At 38.0% G+C, this 17,782-nt stretch overlaps 1 pseudogene across 1 annotated transcript in view; it reads right to left on the reverse strand.

Annotated features, from left to right (window-relative positions):
• Positions 1–1,772: 1,772 nt before the first annotated feature.
• LOC107613410 (uncharacterized) overlaps positions 1,773–17,782 on the reverse strand; it is a 121,454-nt pseudogene continuing 105,444 nt past the window's right edge. The window contains exon 11 of the transcript XR_015896271.1: positions 1,773–1,899. The product of XR_015896271.1 is annotated as an uncharacterized LOC107613410 (transcript). The remainder of the gene's footprint in view (positions 1,900–17,782) is intronic.

The raw sequence follows: 17,782 nt of genomic DNA on the forward strand, positions 1-17,782 counted from the left end.
AAGAAAAGGAAGACTTTGTGGGTTTTCTTTGTGTTGATGAATTAGAAAATTCAGTTTCAGTGGCAGATAAAAGTCAGGAGTCAAGGAAAAGGAAAAATCCATTTGAAGATTTGTCTTCCTAAACATCTTAATAAATATGAGCATAGCACTCTTATTGACTGGCTGAAAGTTTCAAACCATCATTAAGTCAAACAATTCAATTTCGTAATGTTATTCCACTTTCTTAACTTGTTATTGACTTATTGCCCATCAGCTTATTTTGCATAAAGTAGTGATTAATATTCTAATAAGATGTGATGTTCTGTATCTGGTTGCTTAAAATTTTGTATAAATAATTTATTGTGACAATCTCTTTGAACTCATACGGAACACAAATAGCATTATTTCATTTTTCATGGGCTTCTTTTGATTTTGTTCAAGGCCTTATCCTGGTTTTAGTTTCATGTTTCTTGATAAGAACTTTTTGTTAGTTGGCAACCAATTCTGACTGACAGATTAGAGGACAAAATTGTCTCTTTCACGGAACAGATGAACAGTAATTTTGTGGTCTTATTTAAGGAATGATGTCTATTATCAATACACATTTTCTTAGTGGCTAGCATGACATTATCTTATGGTAAAACCCTAAACGTGACATTACTATGACATCTAAATTAAATCACCTAATTAACTGCGTTTGCTTATATGAACATATTTTTAAACCAGTTTTATCCATATGATTTCAGTGTTCTAGGTTAATTGAATGGGCAGAATTAGAAATATGAAAAGAAATAGATGCCACCTTGCTCTGTTTATTTTTATTAGAAGCACTGCCATGAAAAGATGACTAAGCCACTATAAGGTATCCAAGTGAAAAGTCAAATATTTGTAGAACTCTTGATCAAATAAGGACATGCTAAACTGATAGTACTTTTTTCTTTCCTCCTAAGGAAATGTTTGGTTGGACGGAAAAAAATAGATAAGATATTTTTGTGGATGCGTTTATGTAATTTCAAAGTTTTTCTGTTTCAATTATTAATAGCAATTTTGTTTTCTCTCAATACTTTACTTAGCTCTGTATGTTAACAGGTGGAATTCAGAGCCAAATTGTTCGAAATAATGTAGTGGTTCTTGGAGGTGAATCAAAGTTCAAGTAGAAGGGACAGAAAGCACAAATTGAAATTAATTCTAGCAACAAAAAGCCAAAACCTCTCTATAATCACTGTATGATTTTCACAAGTGCATGTTAATATATTGAATTTAGATAAACATTTTTGAAACAACATGTAAATTACCCTTTATGTAAATTACCCAACTTACTTCTACAATTAGGTTTTTGTTCTATCCTTTTGTTTGCTTTATGCCTTTTAATTTTGTTCTGAACTGAGTTAATTGGAATTGAAATAGGTAATTAGAACAAGAGTAGCTTTAATTTTGATAAAAAACACATTGGATGTTGTTGTCTTATTTTTCTGAACCTTTCATCTTGTTATAGTTGCGGATGTTGTGTTATTGTTGGTGTTGTATTTTGTTTTGTTTTTTTTAATTTATCTTCTTGTAATGTCCCTATTTGCTAGTGTTCTTCTGTTACTTGCAATGCCCCTTTCACTTTCAGTTTCATATGGAAGACGATGGTAACTGCTTTACCTTTGGTGTATAATCTCCTAAAAGTATTTACTTAATCTGAATTATTTCTATTTTATTTAAGTGTGCTGCTAACTTTCTAATCTAATTTTTACTTTGCTCGTTTCCTTCGAAAGAAGTGAAATAGAAGTCATGAAGTAGAGAAGGCCTTAAGAAATTGTATGATATTAATTATGTATATCTATTGAATGATTATGAAGCAGATAAAAATGGGTAGTAGCCAGCTAAAAATAAAAAGAAGCTGAATGCTTTTCCTTGTGCATGCCCTCATGATTCCTAAACATTAGATTAAAATGCATCCAACTTAGTGTTGTCTTCCTTTATACGCCTCATTTGGATCAATTTCTAATATTTATTATCTATGTTGTTTCTATAAACATAATGTGCGTGACATCGTTCTGGTCAGGTACAAGTATTACTACCACATGTTTTCATTGTTACATACATCTCCTTCAATTTATCTTTGGTGAGAATGTCATTTCTACTTTGTACAAATAATGACAAATGAAATTATGAAGTGATGAAATCATTGATGCACATTTTTAAAAAAATTAATCTAAATATATGTTCTTATTCTGAACCATTTTTTGCACGTTCTTGTGGCTAGCTTCTTGTACCAATTTTTTTTTATCAATTAGCTAGTTTTTTGGTAAACCCTCAGTTTCATTCAACACTGGAAGTTGGGAAAAAATATGTTTTTAAATGTTAAGTTTATTAGTAAAACCTCCCTTGATCATTAGTCACAAAAAAAACCTCCTTTTTCATTCCTGAAAATTTTGATTACTTTGATCTTTTCTTGTTGTTATAGTTATCCTTTTTTGGGTGACTTCATTGACTTGATCTTATAATTTTGATCTTTCCATTTACCTCGGAGGTTTCAACATCATTCTTAGAGAAACACTAAAACATGCTCCTAAATACACAGTGATATACCCTTTTTTTTCTTTTATGTAGTATGGAAAAAAATGAAGGACAATTTATTTGCATTACTTCACAACCAATGTAATGTAAATCAACCTTTTAATAGGATCAATTTTAGAAAGAACGTGCCAGCTATTTGCATAATCTAGTCTAACAAACTTGATGGATACTATTTAGCAATTGGAGAAAAATTACAATCTGAATATACATACATTGCAAGCAAAAGCATATTCTAAGTAAGAATAAGAATGTCTGCTTAGGTCTTTAAGATACAAAGAAGCTAGTCAACCAAATGGGGGACATAAAAGTAAATACAATTGGATGGATTGTATTAAAATCTTGAGTTTTTTAAGGGTGTTGCTGTATTTGATGTGAATTAATGGTGATGGTTCTAGTCTACATATTTGTGAAATGTTAATTGTATGTTGATGTGTTAGTTTTTTTTTATAAATTATAGGTGTATGTTGATTTTTGGGAGATGGAGCCGCCGGATAGCGATTTGTTTGGAACACACTCCGACAAGGAGTTCCCAAGAGGAGACGAACTAGAGTTTTTAGACGATGATTCAGAGGTTGATGAAGATAGGCCTCAAGATAAGAGGATAGCAGAGCTGTCACGAGAAGATATCTTACAACTTGAGTTTTCAAATGAGGATGCTGTTTATCGATTCTACAAGACTTATGCAATGCTGCATGGTTTCGCTGTGAGGTTGGATGAAGTCAGACGCGATAGCTAGGGTTGCCTAATTATGCGCCAAATTATTTGCAATCGGGCAGGCTCAAGAAAGGAAGAGGTTGAAAAGGACGAAAGAATCAGGGACCACCGACCCCTAACTCGAAGTTGTTGCCGTGCAAGAATTCGTTCAAGACTAGATAGAAAAATTCATAAATGGAAGGTTGTTTCGTACTACGAAGAGCACTCTCATGGATTAGTTGATCCACTCGACGTTAGCATGATGCCTGAGTATCACACATTCAGTGTCTCAGATGAAGCTCAGGCGAAGAATTTGCACGACATAGGCATCATGACCTGTCACATCTTGGGATACTTGGCTGCTCAAAAAGGTGGATATGCAAACTTGTCATTCAACCAAAAGGATATGTACAACCTCATTACTCAACAAAGGAAGAAAAAGGTGATGAAGGGTGGTGATGAAGGGTGGTGATGCATGTAAGAACCGTGACTAATCAATCGGTTAATTAAGTGATTAATTGCCCAAATTAGATTCTGAAAAGTTAGAGAGAGAATTTGAGGATTTAAAGGTGATTTTTGGACTCAGTGGATTTTTCTGCGTCAGAAAATATACTTTCTGCGAAAAAACGTGAAAAACTGCGAACCGATAGTTGAACCGGTTCAAGTCTGCCCGGTACCGCATGAGAAAAAGTGAAAACCGGCAAAAACCTTAGAAAAATGTTAGACATGAAAAAACTGGGCGTTAATTTTAAATGATTGGCCCGAAGTTGGGCCAAACGGGCTAAAAACGCTAATGGGTTGGACCGAGTCCAAGTTGGACCCAAGCCCAACATATAAAAGGATTCATTAAGTGAACCAACTCACCACACAACACTCATAACACACACATCAGAAATAAGAAAAAAAGGAGAGGAGAAGAGATTGAGCACTATTCATCTCAAACTTCCAAAGCTCATATCTTGAGCTAGAGAGCTCCGATCGCTGCACTGTTTGCGGCTACGCATTCCTCATGAAGAGCTCTACAAAATCCATACAAGAAACTGGGGAGGTAACCACGAAATCCCTTCTATTTTTCTCTCCAAAGTTTCGGTTCCTAGGGCTTTGGGGTTAAATGAGTTTTTATGATTTTGGATGTTTAGGTTTGCTCTAAGCCTTGCTTAGCCTTGGGTTTTGACATCCAAATCTATTGGAAGAGGTAAGAGCCATTAAATCCTTGTGAATTTATGCTTAATTGGAACCCTAGGTTGATTTGAGGTGAATTGTATGCATATAGTTTGATTATTGTGGCTTTGGGAGCTTTTGGAACCTAATTGTGCTTATTGGAGTGGAGTTGAAAGCTTGGATTGTGTTGGAAAGGATAGCTTGTGCTCGTTTGGGTTTTTGGTGCATAAAGGAAATTGGCCAAGGTATGGTTTCAGTTTCCTCTATGTAGTATGTAATATTGATGGACACTTAGGCTAGTGACCTATAGGATAAGTTTGAATTATAATGGTTGATGAGTTGTTTGAAATGTTAATATATGATGATTTATGACGGTGTGATGATTATTGAGGTGAAGGTATGATGATTGCTAATGTTAAGATATATTTGAAATTAATGTTAATGATATGGTTATGTAGTTTGAAGAGTTGAATGGAGATTTATTGTGATATTGCATGATTGGTATTTATCGTTGGAGAATAGTGAAATGTGATGAAAATATGTGGTAAGTGGTGAATTTTGACCCAAGAGGCTAGTTGTGCTGTAAATGGGAGGTTGATGTTGTTTTTGTTGGAGGTGGTTTGAGAATTCTGAAAATTTGGTAAATTGTGGCTTTTGGTAAAATGGGATTTTTGGCAAACTTTGCTCGATCATAACTTTTGTCTCAGTTTTCGAAACTGATTGAAATTTATTTAGAATTAAAGATCTTTGAAAACCCTTTACATCGATATAAAGTTTGTGAAATTTGGAATTTTGTAGAGGAAGTTATGATCATTCAAAGTTCGTATTAAAAATATGAAATTCTGCAAAGTTGCAGAATTTCAGGATTTCTGATATGTACGAGCGTACACCCTGTAAAAATTTTGACCTGTGCGGATGCACACACCTGTTCACACGCACAAGCAGGGAAGTAAATTCTATTTGCAGCGCTAGCACAGCTTGTGCGCGCACATATCTAAGGAAAAATTTCAACCTGTGCGGACGCACAGGTCTATGCGGACGCACACGTCGGGAAGGCCAGTCTGTTGGGGGCGCTGGCACAGGTTGTGCAAGTGAACAGACCTTTTTAGTTTTGACACCTGTGCGTACGCACACCCCTGTGTGTACGCACACTTTTAAAAATTTTCCTGGGCGTGCGCACGCACACCTCTGTGCGGCCGCACACGTCCTGTTTCTCAAATTTTACTTGTTTTTCAAATATTCTACCTTCCCAACAAGGTTGTAAGCTTCTATAACACCATTTTAAGACTTTTGGGCCTAGTTTTGAGTAATAGAACATGTGATATGACTTAAGGATTCTCGTACATGATTTTATGATAAATTAGAAAACGGAGGCCTAGGTTTCTGGCGTGCTGAGAACGGTTTGACGTTAGGTGAAGGGTGATGGATATATGAGATGAGGAATGATGAACTTTTGATAAGTGGAAACTGAGTTATGAATGGACAGTGGTTGAGATGAGTCGAGGACTCGGATTGAGATGATGGATCTCTGTATACTGAAAATGCCTTTTGAAAACCACTGAAATAATGTTTTTACTGAGATTATGAGACACTTTGCGCCCGATAGGGACGGTGGTTAATCCCGCCTGTCGTGGTAGCGGCGGCGGCGTAAGGACAGTAGTTAATCCCGCTTACGTTGAGATGTGAGGTCTGAGGCAAGAGTATCCCGCTCGCATCCCTTCGGATCTATAGGCGTGCAGGCGCCGGTACCTGGACAGTGATCCGGGCACTATATCTCGGGAGTTCCCATATGAGAAATTCGAAGGGCGACGTCTCCATGGAAATGTGTCGGGTTGGCAGTTGAACCGACAATGTGATATCACAGCCAGTAGGGCAGGCATTCATTATATGCATTTTCTATCTGCTTGTTTGCTTTGCCGACTTGTAATTGTATGCCTAATTGAATAACATGACTATTTGCTTACTTGATCTACTTGCCTTGTATGCTTTTACTTGTGAATTTCTTGCATTGTTATTAATTGTGCTTTCTACTGGGATTGAGGAGGTTTGGAAGGCGGTGGCGATGGGATCGCATGGAGGATAGGTTGGTGAAGGCTGTGGGACAGCAGTGTTTAGTTAGAATAGAAATCCCTTAAGATAGATTACCTGGTTTATTTATGATAAGGTTTATATTATGCTTATTTGATTTAGAATGCTTAAGTTTGAATCTTGTGATGGATATGGAGCTAGGATTACCTTTGGTGTCCCGGGGTCTTATATCCTACATCACTGGGCACTGTTACTATTGATGGCAAGTCATCCTAGCCTAGTTTTACTAGTCTTTTTCTTTGATTTTCAATAGGTTTTATGCACTTTCTTGGGCCACAAGTAAGCCATTTGGGTGAAATTTCATGTTTCCTTAGATTTAATCAACCATGGATGAATTGATGCATTTTCATGAGTTTTGTGCCATAATTGCTTAGATGACAAGAAAAAGAATAACTCTCATGATTATGGCATAGCTTTGATGCAATTGTTGATTGATGATAGGTGGAATAAAGCTTGGAAGAAGGTTGAAGAAAAGGGGATAGCAAGGGGCAAGAAGAAGCACTCACGTTTGAGCTCAAGTTTGCCTTAAACTTGGACTCAAACGTGAGGAAGAGAGCAACCACACCCTGGAGGCACACCAACTTTGCGCCAATGTTTGCCTCAAACTTGAGGTCAAACGTTGGCTTGAAGATTCTTCACCCATAAGAAGCAACGTTTGCGCCAACGTTTGCCTCAAACTTGAGGTCAAACGTTGGCGCCACAAGAACAAGCAAAAGCACCCCTGAAGCATGGCAACGTTTGCGCCAACATTTACCTCAAACGTGAGGTCAAACATTGGCCACCTTTTAGCATGGAAGAGCACCCCTGTTTGATGGTTTAATTGAGCCACGTTTGCGCCAACGTTTGCCTCAAACGTTATGCCAAACATTGGCCAAAAGAAATGCATGGGAGGAGCCACGTTTGAGCTCACGTTTGACCTCAAACGTTGGCTCAAACGTGGATGACAGCAAGTGGCCGAGCTGCATAATTGGTTTCACGAAGATGTTTGAGTCAACGTTTGCCTCAAACGTTGACTCAAACGTGAATGGTTCATGGCCCGGTTCACAAGTGGACTTCTTCCCAACACCAAGAGAAATCAACAGAGGCTATTATCAACCCAATTCCATCAAGACCAAAGGCCCAAATTCAAGGCTCCAAAACCATTAGAAGAAAGTGTATAAATAGAAGTTAGTTTGATTTAGGGAAAACGTCATCTTTTACTTTTGAATTTACACCTCTTGGAGGATTTTACTTACTGTAACTTGGATCTGGGAGGAGAATTCAATTCTCTTCCTCTTTGGTTTTCTTGTTTCCTTTACTGCAATTCTTGCTTGAGTCTTGGGTGTTGAGAGTTGAGGAAATTCTGTCTCAATCTCACCTTGAGATCTCTTTTTGTTTCTTTCACTGCACTATTGGAGGATTGAAATTTAAATTCAATTTTTCCTACTATTTTGATCTTTAATTTGTTGCAATTGATTTCTGAATTGGATCAAGAAAGGTAGTGAGATCTAGACTTAGTTTTCTAGTCTCTTGACCCCTGAGATCTGAAATTTCCTTTTAATTCTTCTGTTGAACGCTTCTTCAAGCCAATTTACATTGTCTGTTTGAGATCTACTGCAATTAAATTCATCTTTTACTTCCCTGCTTGTTGCAATTTACTTTTCCTTATTTAATTTCTGCAAATCCAACTCCCAACCCCTTTATAATTCAAGCAATTTACATTTCTTGCACTTTAAGATTCAGTCATTTATATTTCTTGCAATCTAAGTTTCTGCAATTTACATTACTTGTTCTTTAAGATTCAGCTTATTTACTTTTTTTGCTCTTTAATTTCCTGCAATCTATCCCTCTCCCTTTACAATTCATGCAATTTAGCTTCTGTCAATTACAAATCACTCAAATAAACTCTTATTCGCTTGACTAAATCAATCACTAAACTAAAATTGCTCAATCCTTCAATCCCTGTGGGATCGACCTCACTCACGTGAGTTATTATTACTTGATGGGACCTGGTACACTTGCCGGTGAGTTTTGTGTTGGATCGTTTTCCACACATCAAGTTTTTGGCGCCGTTGCCGGGGTTTGAAATAGATTGTCAATGATTAAGTGAAGTGGAGATCTATATCAAGCACTTTTTCTTTTCTGTTTCTTTAACTTTTGACTAACACGCTAACTGTTTGAATTTTTGCTTAAGCCAACTAACATTTCACTTCAGCAATGGATTGAAGTGTTATTGCCTCTCTGGTGTTGTGTGATTCTTATGCTTTGGTTGTATGTCAGGTACAAGGAGAGTTATACCCACTTTTTGCGAACAAGACGAAAGAACCCTCAGGAGATTAAGAAGAGCTGAAAGAGGGAAAAACATTGTTGGAGAAGAGGACTCAGAAGAAGAATTCCAAGATATGGAGGAACACTTAACAAATCCACCAGAAGGAACAGCCAACAACAACAATAATCCACCACAGAGAAGAGTTTTGGCTTCCTACACATTTGCAAATCCTAGACATTGTGGGAGTAGCATTCTCACCCCAAATGTTAATGTAAATAACTTTGAACTAAAGCCACAACTCATCACTTTGGTTCAAAACAATTGTTCTTATGGAGGAGGACCACTTGAAGACCCTAACCAACACTTGTCTACCTTCTTGAGGATTTGTGACACTGTCAAAACCAATGGTGTGCACCCTGACAGTTACAAGCTACTGCTATTTCCATTTTCTCTCAGAGACAAAGCCACTCAATGGTTGGAATCCTTCCCAAGAGACAGCATCAACAATTGGGATGATCTAGTAACCAAGTTCCTTGCCAAGTTTTACCCACCTCAAAGAGTTATTAGATTAAAGACTGAAGTACAAACATTCACACAAATGGATGCTGAACCCTTGTATGAGGTATGGAAACGATACAAAGCTCTAATCAGGAAGTGCCCACCCGGAATGTTCAGTGAGTGGGACAGATTGCAGAATTTCTATGAAGGCTTGACGTTGAAATCTCAAGAGGCTTTGGATTATTCAGCAGGAGGCTCTTTACAACTAATGAAAACTATAGAGGAAGCCCAAAATCTCATTGATATAGTGGCCAACAACCAGTATTTCTTTGCTCACCAAAGGCAACGCCAACCATCACAAAGGAAAGGAGTGATGGAGTTGGAAAGAGTGGACTCAATCCTAGCTCAAAACAAAATGATGCAGCAGCAAATTCAACAACAATTTGAGCAAATGGCCAAGAGGATTGATAGCCTCCAAGTTGCAGCAGTCAACACAAGCCAACCATCATCCACATGGGGGCAAAATGAAGAAACTCAAGAGGAGCAACAGCAAGAACAAGTCCAGTATATGCACAACCAAAATTCTGGACCAAATGAAGTCTATGGTGATACTTACAACCCTTCATGGAAAAACCACCCAAACCTTAGGTGGGGAGACAATCACAACCAAAACCAACAACCATGGCAGAGGAATTCAAATCAAAATGCTTCAAGAAACAACCAAAACCACAACCAGCAGCAAACTAACCAAAATCCTTACAGAAAACCCCAAAATAACTACCCCAACTCCAACCATTATCCATCCAATAACCAACCCACCAACCAAAATGCCTACCATCCACCATCCACATCTCACAACCAACCACAAACATCACCAGAATCTCAAAGAATCACTAACCTGGAAACCTTGATAGACAAAATGTGGAAACACTAAGAAATGATAGCCAAGAACCAAGAAGCCTCCATAAAGAATATGGAGAGGCAAATTGGTCTGCTCTCTAAACACCTTGCAACAGAGAGACCATCAAGTTCCCTGCCAAGTGACACAATTCCAAATCCTAAGAAAGAGTGCAAGGCGATACAGTTAAGAAGTGAGAGAATATTGATGAGTAACAATGATATTACAAAGAAGCAAGTGGAGAGTAGCAAGAGGCCAATAGAGGAGGAAAAGCCAACACACGCAGAGGAAGCCAATAATCAAGATGTGATGCCAAACAAGATCACTGAGAAGCCAAGAAAGAAAGAAGACCAACCAACCACTTTGCAAAAGGGAGAGCTGGTTCCAGGACAGCAGCAAGTGGAGAAGAACTTTACACCTCCATTGCCCTATCCTCAAAGGTTCAGCAAAGAGACTAAGAACCAACACTTCCATAAGTTCCTTGAGACTTTCAAGAAACTGGAGATAAACATTCCCTTAGCTGAAGCACTTGAGCAAATGCCCCTGTATGCTAAGTTCTTGAAAGAACTTATCAACAAGAAGAGGAGTTGGCAAGTTAATGAAATTGTACTGCTTACTGAGGAATGCAGAGCACTAATCCAGAAGGGACTTCCTCCTAAACTCAAAGACCCTGGAAGCTTCTTTCTACCCTGCGCCATTGGTAGTATGACCATCAACAAGGCGATGTGTGACTTAGGAGCTAGTATCAATCTAATGCCTGCCTCTCTAGTGAAAAAGCTAAGCATAAAAGAGGTGAAACCAGTACAAATGTCTCTAGAATTGGTGGACAAGTCAGTGATATGTCCCACGGGTATGATTGAGAACCTTCTAGTCAAGGTAGACAGATTCATCTTTCCGGCAGATTTTGTGATCTCAGATTCAGATTAGGATGAGGGTGACTCCATTATACTGGGAAGACCGTTCTTGGCCACTGCTAGGGCCATCATAGACATAGAGCAAGGAGAATTAACCCTCAGGATGCATGATGAAAGTGTCACTCTGAGTGTACTGCCAGAAACACAGTTCAGTAATGGAAAGAAGGATGGTACAGAAACTGACAAAGAGAATCTGCAATGGAAGGAGGGAATTAACAAGACAAACAACAGCTGCCCTCCCAAGCAAGAGATAGATGATACAGCAGGTCAAAAAGAGAAAGAGACTATGCAAAATAATGAAGAAGTTCAAGAGGACATTGTAATATTGGCAACTAAGAAAAGAAATCTCAAGAGGAAGCCTGTTGTCAAAGAAGAGGGATCAATAAAAGGAGGGAAGAAAAACAAAAACAGAATCAAAAAGGGTTGGAAGAACAAAAAAATTCCAACAGAAGGGCTTTCCAAAGGTGACAAAGTGCAATTGGTCTATCAACAGTTGGGAGCAAGCCAACAGACTGATGATTACTATACTGTGAACAAAATACTCTCATTAGAGCATGCTGAAATTGAACATCAAGGAACAAAGAAGAGGATCACTGTCAGGGGGGATAAGCTGCGACATTTCAGTCATCAACCACCCTAAGGGGATCGATGTCAAGCTAATGACAATAAAGAAGCGCTTGTTGGGAGGCAACCCAACCTGAGGTAGTTTTCTTTTCATAGCTTTTTCAATAAAAATGTTGAATAATTAAGTATGTATTGCAAAGAGCTAAGTTTGGTGTTGCACACCAAAACAATTTAAGGGAGAATGAAGGATTCTAAGTTTGGTGTTCCACCAAAATCTCATTTAAAAGCATACTCTCACCTCCTGCATAATGCTAGCTCCAAGAAATCAGACGAATTATTCAACCATTTAATTGCTTTTTAGTTTTGGTTCCATAACCTTTAGCAAGGCCAAAAGAATTCATAAGTGGACAACCTGTTGCATTAGAGACAGTGGCAAGGAATTAAGTTTGGTGTTCCCACACCAAATTAAATCCAAAAGCCACACTCAATTCATGCATACTAACCAGTCACCTAAGGGCTTGAGAAGCAAGCAACTTTTGAGAATTGTGCAGGGAACTAACCACCATTTGAAGACATTATGCATCATAACTCAAAAGGGGCACAACAGAAGGAAGGACAAAAGAACTGCAAACCAATAGGTTGTATCTAGACTTAACTCTTGCTGTTGAGAAATGCTTTGATTTATGTCTTGCTAAAGTGTTCATCTAGTACAAGTAGAATCACTTTTTGCAATAAGTAAGCTAGTCTAAGTGTGTGCTTGCGTGTTTACTTTCACTTAACTAAATGCATGCTTTGTCCCCTGTATCTTTTTAATTCAATAAAAGAAATGTTTGGAACATGAAGTAAGATAGTCTTTGTTAGCTGGAAGTACAATAATAGTAAATGGTGGTATGTATGTGTGATTGTGTGGTAGCTCACTTTTAGTGAATAAAAGGACTAGAATGTTCTCCTTTTAAGTAGAAAGTAGCTCATTGTCTATGAATCTCAAAAATAAAAGTCCTTGGTTAAAAAGAAAAACAAGTAGGAATAAAAAGAAAAAAAAAAGAGAGAGAGAGAGAGAGCTAAGTATGGCAGCAAGAAAAATAAAAAGAGGAAAGAATAAAGCTGGACACCAATAGCTTGAACCTTAGAATATATGCCTGTGGTGTCTTTGTACTAGGATCTGCTTGGATTATTAAGTTCTTTGGAGTGCATCAACACTTGGTAACTTGGGTTAACTAACCCGGGATTATCAACTGAAAATCCACTATCAAGAGCAACCTAGCTACAAGACATTTAGTAACCCAAAGAGGTGCTGGGCATCAATGTTCTAAGAGAAATGTAAGCCAAGTGTTTATAGTGAATAATGTGTTGAGCACAAATAAAGTAAAAGAAAAAGAATTGCTGCACATATGACACTGAGCTGAATGTTACCGAAAAGGAAAATAAAGAGAAACAAACATCAAGAACAAATAAATAATGAGAGGTCATAGCAGTGTGTTAAGTGATGCTTGGAGGAGACTTTCTATGCCTAGATATCAATAAGAAGTGAGTAGTTACATATCAGCATAAAACTCCATGAGCTACCAATAATACTACGCTAGCAGAAACATTTACTTCCCTTTCATTCTTCTTAATAATTCTTTTCTTGCTTGGGGACAAGCAAGCTTTAAGTTTGGTGTTGTGATGACAAGTCATCCTAGCCTAGTTTTACTAGTCTTTTTCTTTGATTTTCAATAGGTTTTATGCACTTTCTTGGGCCACAAGTAAGCCATTTGGGTGGAATTTCATGTTTCCTTAGATTCAATCAACCATGGATGAATTGATGCATTTTCATGAGTTTTGTGCCATAATTGCTTAGATGACAAAAAAAAGAATAACTCTCATGATTATGGCATAGATTTGATGCAATTGTTGATTGATGATAGGTGGAATAAAGCTTGGAAGAAAGTTGAAGAAAAGGGGATAGCAAGGGGCAAGAAGAAGCACTCACGTTTGAGCTCAAGTTTGCCTTAAACTTGGACTCAAATGTGAGGAAGAGAGCAACCACACCCTGGAGGCACACCAAGTTTGCGCCAACGTTTGCCTCAAACTTGAGGTCAAACGTTGGCTTGAAGATTCTTCACCCATAAGAAGCAACGTTTGTGCTAACGTTTGCCTCAAACTTGAGGTCAAATGTTGGCGCCACAAGAACAAGCAAAAGCACCCCTGAAGCATGGCAACGTTTGCGCCAACGTTTATGGTGCGCGGAAATTGTGATTACACTTTAATTATGTAAAATTCATCGCTCTTTCTTTCCCTGGTAATGGTGCCAAAAACATGATGCCAATACCATGGTTCACAACTTCGCACAACTAACCAGCAAGTGCACTGGGTCGTCCAAGTAATACCTTACGTGAGTAAGGGTCGAATCCCACGGAGATTGTTGGTATGAAGCAAGCTATGGTCACCTTGCAAATCTCAGTCAGGTAGGGTTAAATGTGATTGGATTAGATAATTAAAAGATAAATAATAAAGGATAGAAATACTTATGTAATTCATTGGTGAGAATTTCAGATAAGTGAATAGAGATGCTTTCGTTCCTCTGAACCTCTGCTTTCCTGCTATCTTCATCCAATCAGTCTTACTCCTTTCCATGGCTGGCTTTATGTGATACATCACCATTGTCAATGGCTACTTTCGGTCTTCTCTCGGGAAAATGATCCAAATGCCCTGTCACGGCACGGCTAATCGTCTGGAGGCATCACCCTTGTCAATGGCTTCATCCTATCCTCTCAGTGAAAATGGTCAACGCACCCTGTCACGGCACGGCTATTCATCGGTCGATTCTCGATCATGCTGGAATAGGATTTACTATCCTTTTGCGTCTGTCACTACGCCCGGCAATCGCGAGTTTGAAGCTCGTCACAGTCATTCAATCATTGAATCCTACTCAGAATACCACAGACAAGGTTTAGACCTTCCGGATTCTCTTGAATGCCGCCATCATTCTAGCTTATACCACGAAGATTCCGATTAAGAGATCTAAGAGATACTCATTCAATCTAATGTAGAACGGAAGTGGTTGTCAGGCACGCGTTCATAGGGAATGATGATGATTGTCACGTTCATCACATTCAAGTTGAAGTGCGAATGAATATCTTGGAAGCGAAATAAGAAGAATTGAATAGAAAACAGTAGTACTTTGCATTAATCTTTGAGGAACAGCAGAGCTCCACACCTTAAACTATGGAGTGTAGAAACTCTACCGTTAAAAATACATAAGTGATAATGGAGTTCATTGGTCTCGGCCCCAGAGGGGAACCAGAGTAACCAAGACTACTATGATCCGAAGATAAAACTCCCGATGTCTAATACAATAGTAAAATGTCCTATTTATAATAAACTAGCTACTAGGGTTTACAGAAGTAAGTAATTGATGCATAAATCTACTTCCGGGGCCCACTTGGTGTGTGCTTGGACTGAGCTTGAGTGTTGCACGTGTAGAGGTCCTTCTTGGAGTTGAACGCCAACTTTTGTGCCAGTTTGGGCGTTCAACTCTGGTTTTGGATCCTTTTCTGGCGCTGGACGCCAGATTTGGGTAGAGAGCTGGCGTTGAACGCCAGTTTTCATCATCTAAACTTGACCAAAGTATAGACTATTATATATTGGTGGAAAGCCCTGGATGTCTACTTTCCAACGCAATTGGAAGCGCGCCATTTCAAGTTCTGTAGCTCTAGAAAATCCACTTTGAGTGCAGGGAGGTCAGAATCCAACAGCATCAGCAGTCCTTCTTCAACCTCTGAATCTGATTTTTGCTCAAGTCCCTCAATTTCAGTCAGAAAATACCTGAAATCACAGAAAAACACACAAACTCATAGTAAAGTCTAGAAATGTAAATTTAACATAAAAACTAATGAAAACATCCCTAAAAGTAACTAGATCCTACTAAAAACATACTAAAAACAATGCCAAAAAGCGTATAAATTATTCGCTCATCACAACACCAAACTTAAATTGTTGCTTGTCCCCAAGCAACTGAAAATCAAATAGGATAAAAAGAAGAGAATATACTATAAATTCCAAACTATCAATGAAACATAGCTTCAATCATATGAGCGGGACTTATAGCTTTTTGCCTCTTGAATAGTTTTGGCATCTCACTTTATCCATTGAAGTTCAGAATGATTGGCTTCTATAGGAACTCAGAGTTTAGATAGTGTTATTGACTCTCCTAGTTCAGTATGATGATTTTTGAACACAGCTATTTTATGAGTCTTGGCCGTGACCCTAAGCACTTTGTTTTCCAGTATCTGGGAGGAGAATTCAATTCTCTTCCTCTTTGGTTTTCTCGTTTCCTTTACTGCAATTCTTGCTTGAGTCTTGGGTGTTGAGAGTTAAGAAAATTCTGTCTCAATCTCACCTTGAGATCTCTTTTTGTTTCTTTCACTGCACTATTGGAGGATTGAAATTTAAATTCAAGTTTTCCTACTGTTTTGATCTTTAATTTGTTGCAATTGATTTCTGAATTGGATCAAGGAAGATAGTGAGATCTAGACTTAGTTTTCTAGTCTCTTGACCCCTGAGATCTGAAATTTCCTTTTAATTCTTCTGTTGAACGCTTCTTCAAGCCAATTTACATTTTTTGTTTGAGATCTACTGCAATTAAATTCATCTTTTACTTCCCTGCTTGTTGCAATTTACTTTTCCTTGTTTAATTTCTGCAAATCCAACTCCCAACCCCTTTTATAATTCAAGAAATTTACATTTCTTGCACTTTAAGATTCAGCCATTTACATTTCTTGCAATCTAAGTTTCTGCAATTTACATTACTTGTTCTTTAAGATTCAGCTTATTTACTTTCTTTGCTCTTTAATTTCCTGCAATCTATCCCTCTCCCTTTACAATTCATGCAATTTAGCTTCTGTCAATTACAAATCACTCAAATCAACTCTTGTTCGCTTGACTAAATCAACCACTAAACTAAAATTACTCAATCCTTCAATCCCTGTGGGATCGACCTCACTCACGTGAGTTATTATTACTTGATGCGACCCGGTACACTTGCCAGTGAGTTTTGTGTTGGATCGTTTTCCATACATCAACTATACTGAGAATCTTCGATTCTCATACCATATTTTTTTGTTGTATTTTTTAGATGCAGGTCGCAACCCACCTTGGTGAGTTGCTTTGGATGGTGACAGAGGCGGGGGATCCTGGATTCTTTTGGAGTCTTTTGGTTTATCTTGTTTATACATCTCTCTTTTGTATTTTGTTTAGCCTAGAGGCTTGTATTATGAAAGAAAAACTTGTATAAGCTATTTTAAACTGTCAGGTTTCTGTATGGTTCTGTATACCTGTTTATGGCTAGCCAGCTTAAACTCTGCGAGTCGAGGCTAGTTTCCTATGATATTATATACTTATATTTTGTTGTATCTTATCTGTCTCTTGTACCTTAAGCTAGTAGCTTCGTTAGTATGTTTTACGCTTTTGAAATCCTGTTTTTGAGCTATATCCTTCATCGGGCTTCTAGATTATATTATTTCTTCTATATATTATACATATGAGCTTTAAAACTGTCGTAATCTTTGATTAACCTTTGGTTTACGGTGCGAGGTAAGGCTTAGGGTAATTAGGGTGTTACAATGCAAATGCTGCAATAAGCTACCTGAGAGGTAAGGCTGGGAATGATTCTTATTTCTTTGGCAAGTACACATTAAGTAATGAGAATCGATTGGAAAATTTGTTTTGGGCTGATGGAACTAGCCGTATTGATTGAGTGCTTTGGGATGTCTTGACGTTTGATTCGACTTACAATAGGAACGTCTACAATAAACTACTTGTGATATTTTCTGGTAGCAATCATCATGGGTAGACTGTCATATTTGGATGTGGTCTTCTTGTTAATGAGGATATTGGCTCATACAAGTGGCTCTTGGGAACTTTTTTGGAAGCAATGGGAATAAACACCCTACGGTAGTTGTCACCGACGGAGATCTTTCAATAAGAGAAGCCATTAAACAAGTATTTCCTTATGCAATACATCGACTATGTGCATGAAACTTACATAGGAATGCATGCGAGAAGGTTAAGACCAGTGGATTTCTAACTAACTTCAAGAAATTGATTTATGCTAATGTAAGTGTTGAAGAGTTTGAAGTCATGTGGGGAGACATGGTGGAGAAGTATAACTTATCAAGCAACTCTTGGGTCAAC

Source organism: Arachis ipaensis, chromosome B8 (assembly GCF_059453495.1).
Source record: "Arachis ipaensis isolate K30076 ecotype BB chromosome B8, ASM5945349v1, whole genome shotgun sequence".
Classification (NCBI taxonomy): domain Eukaryota; kingdom Viridiplantae; phylum Streptophyta; class Magnoliopsida; order Fabales; family Fabaceae; genus Arachis; species Arachis ipaensis.